Genomic DNA, 4864 nt, shown 5'->3' with positions numbered 1-4864 from the left:
TGCCTATGTGACGAATATAATCTTTATCTGCTTAAGCACTTGTGGGCGCCCAGGAATGGACGGGTCAAGAGTTTTAGCTCTTTTACTGGTCGTCTGATATAAAAGATAGCAGCAGCAGCCGCCTGCAGAGGAGGTGGAGGCTCGTGACTTGGAAGCTGGCAGTTCAAATCCCTGGACTGGCTGACGAAAGCTGCGTAGGGAAGTAACACTGTGCTCTGCCTCAACAGCAACTGTCAAAGTGCTGTTGCACAGAGTCACTGAAGTCCCAACTGTTCGGTTACAACTGTGTAAGACTGTGACAGTTTACTGGGCAGGTCTCAGGTGTGAGTGCGTGAACTTTCTCTTCACCTTGGTTAAATTGCTGATTTTAATCATGTGGATGTCTGGAATGACGGTCAAAGCTGATGGTTTGCTGAGCAAACATTGTGTGTGTGCGTTCAAACGAAGATTTTAAACTTCAGGCAACACCTCCTTTAACAGATTGTTATTCTGAAATTAAAACTCCCTATAATTTGAGGGTAAAAGTTGATCTTTGACATCAACACAGGGTTAATTTAGTTGCTGCTCTGGAGCTTATATCACACGATCTTCATCAGTTTTCCTAGTGCTTAATGTGTGCAGAAATGTTATGTTTGAAAGCACCAGCCCAGCTATTAAATGGACCTATCGGTGACCTATTGTTTTCTCAACTGCTTGTTATTGCTTGCTTGTTATTTTAGATAACATAAGTGAACAACACATTTTCTGATCACAGTGTGTACTTTAATGGATGGATTGACGCCTGATGGACTCTTACATTTTTGTTTTGATTATGATACAACAAACATCTTGATTCCAGTGCAAATGTTTTTGAATTTGTGAAATTAAACAAGTTTCTGACCCAATTTGAAAGAAAAAGAAAAAAAAAGAAAATCCCCAGAATTCTCAGAATCACTTTACAATAGACCTAGAGTGATAAATCGCATGGGATGATATAAGTCAATACAGATATATTTGTAAAGGCGTACATGTGGGACAAAAATTTACAAAAAATTTGGACAAAAGAGAAAACCTGAAGTTTGGAGTAATTAGGAACTTTCCCTTTTATATAGTTTGTCCTGATCTGCTGAAGAGGATTTGTTTAAAAGCTCCATAAAAGCTACTAAAGTGACCCTGTGATGGGGTTGTTTAATCAACTATTGTTTATTACTGTTATGTTTTCATAGTTTTACAACACTTGACTGTCTAAACACTACCAAAGTGCTGTAAACATCAAACTTTGTCACATGGTCTGCTGATGTTTTTTCATATCTGAACTGCATGGCCCCATCAATACCACCAACCCCCTCCCGTACAATAAAGTCAAACAAGATTCCCCATTACAGTTGACAGACAGACAGTAGGCACAAAGTTTAAAATAAAGGTCTTAAAAGGAATAAAAGCTTCGCAGTCAATGGTGAGGGAAATGTTAAGGATAATACAAAGGAGTGGGATTTCTGGTGCATTTGTCTGCGAGGGATATCCCAGCCAAAGTTTCTCTATACATCAAAGGGCTGTTGCAAATAAAAGCACACTTGTCAGGGGCGAACAAACTGCCTCCTTTGTGCCTTGTACCAGCCAAATTCAGACACACAAAGCCTTTGGATGTACAACACTGCAAAGAAGACATACTATTCACATGACATGCTTTGCTCTCTGGTGGTTTGCTGTGTGCTTTTGTCTGCTCTGACCAGAACAGATATATAATATCACTGGATCAAAATCCTTTCAGTCCCTTTTACTCCCTGTTAAAGACTCCCGTTACACTCCCTCCCCCCATACACTCCACTATTCTTTCTTTTCTTAAACAAAGTAAACTTGATGCAGCCAGATAACACTTGCAGCCCTCAGGCCTAATGCCCAAAAATGAGTCTCAGGTTCATTCAGGTTTTTTTTTTTTTTGTTTAGGAAAGAGCTTCGTACAAACTGTGGTCAGACAGACTGGACACGTCTCACTGATGCCTCAGGAAATCTTTGTCTGTTTTGTTTTTTCATTTTCCAAACATCTGTCACCTGCGTCTTTTACATGCCTGTGAAATAAATCACTCAGTTAGAAAGTTTGTCCATGCTAAGCAAAAAATAAGGAGAAAGTTGTTTTACCACCCGCACACTGATATGACTCACAATTACACACACACACAAACACACACACACACACACACACACACACACACACCTGAATCACATTCTGCTGCTCCTACAAACTAAAACAAAACAAAAAATTACTTGTATTTACTTGGTTTTCTGAGTGAAATCTTGTAAATATTAAAGTAACCATTTATTTATTTTAATTAGGGCTGCAACTAATGTCTATTTCATTATCAGTTAATCTGCTGACTAAGTTTTCCGTTAATTGTTTGTGATACATTCAGATTGCTTGTCTTGTCTCACCAACAGTCAAAAACCCAAAGACATTAAGTGGACTATGACATAAAACAATGATAAGCAGCAAACATCAGAGAAGCTGAAACCAGTGAATTTTGGTCATTTACACAATTAATCGCTGATAAGAATTGTTGTTAGGATTGGTCTGATGATCAACTAATCAATCATCTAATCGTTTCAGGTCTAATTTCAGTATTTTTGATATACACATTATTGCAGTTGTACAGATGTCTTGCTGATGTTTATTTCAATATATTTGCCCAAAATGTAATTTTTCCTAATAATCATTTCTGTTAAATGTATTTTTAAAAAAATGAATTTACCACAACCTGTTTTGATGTGACTTAAAGCGGTGGTTCCAAACCTGTGGGTCGGGACCCCTTGAAGGAGTCACAAAATAAATCTCAGTGACGTCAAGATGATTAAACAAGGTTTCCACATAAAACGTTGTTTTAAAATGTTTCACTAACCTTTGCTTTTTATTCTAAAATACTGGTTGGTTTTACCTACCACAGATTACTCAAAATAAATCTGTGAAGGGAAAAATCGCACTTTGTCTGAAACATCTCATTAGCCGTGTTTCCATTTAATTATCAAGTGTATTTGGAGCGAATGAACTAAGCTACGTAATGTTGTCATAAGGTGGTGGTATAGGCCACACTGCACCTCGCAAAACCACAGCGAATCGAACCGTAATGAACCGGAAACAAAACAAGTTGTTTGCCGATCGCCATAAAACCTCGACCATCTTGGCTAGAGTTTAATGGAGATGAAGAAATACATTTGACGAGAATATCCAGGAAGACACCAGAAACAGCTTCTTCTAGTTCTTCCCCTGTAGAAGCAGAAAAAGTTGACCAGCCATGTCAGTTTTATATTTGCTACGTCAGAAATCATTCGGAAAAGGTGTTTTGATCATCCATCCACTCTAACTCTCTTTCGAAAAACGGACTTGAAGCAAAAACCACTGCAAAGCGGGCGTGAAAGGCTTTTTCGCACAATTGAGGACGTTTTTTTTCGATTTTTCACTGTATCAGTAAAAAAGCGATACTTCAAAATGCGCCTAAAAGTACGTTGACGGAAACACGGCTATTGATGATCTGCAACATAATCATCATAAGTAGACATATGGACATATTTGGAAATCATTGCAGGTGCCAATCAATTGATTACTGAGAAAATCTGTGATTTATAAATCTGACAAATACATTTGCTGTAGTTATTGGGATTTCCTGGTTAAAGAAAAGAGGAAATGCAGCAGAGCATTCACAATTATACTTTCACTGCACTTGCACTGTACATGCAATTGAAATGCATGACATATAAAATACAGTTGCCATTGTCACAGGAGAAGAGAGCCCTTTTTAATTGTTGTGTGTGTGTCTGATTTCACTGGATTTTAATGACATTATGTGCTTTTTATAAAAGGCAACACTCACCTGAGCTCACTCAGAGGTACCATGGTGCACCATGGCCACTGCTTCGCTCTGCCTTAAGAGATTTCAGTGTGTTGAATAAAGCAAGTCTCTGAGTGAATGCAATGACTCATCACCAGGGTCATTTGCCTTTCACTGCAAATGAGTGTGGGTGTCTGACTAACTTGCAGTTATAAGCTGGATATTGTTTTTTAATCATTGGAGAGAGAGAGAGAGAGAGAGAGAGAGAGAGAGAGACTGAGTGTTTGTATGTACAGTATGTATGAAAGGAAAGCGTTTGAGAGCATGTGTATGTGTTTGAGTGTAGCTGTGTACAGTTTGTATGCCAGAGAGACAAAGACTGAGGGCCACATTTTGAGGTTTGAGACGCGTTGTATGCCTGGAGCCACGCGTGTTATTTATCAAACTGGTGCTTCGGCCTGGAAGTGCTGTTTCCTGTCATCTGACAGAGAAGCCCTCTGTGTGTCAGCAGTGAAGTATGCCTCGCTCCCACATGCATTTGAGGGAGAAGCGCGCACAAAGTGGGAGGAGATATTATAAGTGTGGTTATTTGTGCATTCTGACTGATTTCTTAAAGTTCACACACTTTGAGAAGGATGATTTTTTCGTGGAGAATTTTTCATCTATAGAAAGCAGGTGCAATTTTTTGCAGGTTAAAAGCTAAGGTAGGCAGGAGGAAAATTTAATTAAGCTCCTCTGCAGAAATCCAGCCCACATATATAGCTACTATAATATCCATGGTAACACTATTTGAAAGGGTGTGCATGAGGCTGGCATTACACTATCATGAAAACTGACATTATCATTAATTGAACTTCACTGTTGTTTATGATTGTTGTCATTAAGAGTTATTAGTGCCACGGGTGCTCAGCTCCGAGGCATCTATTAATCTTCTGTTTCGGGTTTATTATTCTTCCGCCAAATTTCGGCGCGTAACTCGTCCCGCAGCTTTGAGAAAACCCTGGTAATATATACATCAAAACGTGCGTCTTGATCCCGCAAGGGGTGCTATGACTTTTGGTGTT

This window comes from Seriola lalandi, unplaced genomic scaffold (assembly GCF_002814215.2).
Source record: "Seriola lalandi dorsalis isolate HSWRI2012SDOR001 ecotype SW California unplaced genomic scaffold, Sedor1 jcf7180002054735, whole genome shotgun sequence".
Lineage (NCBI taxonomy): Eukaryota > Metazoa > Chordata > Actinopteri > Carangiformes > Carangidae > Seriola > Seriola lalandi.
The sequence above is the reverse complement of the archived record's forward strand: the minus strand, read 5'-3'. Positions refer to the sequence as shown.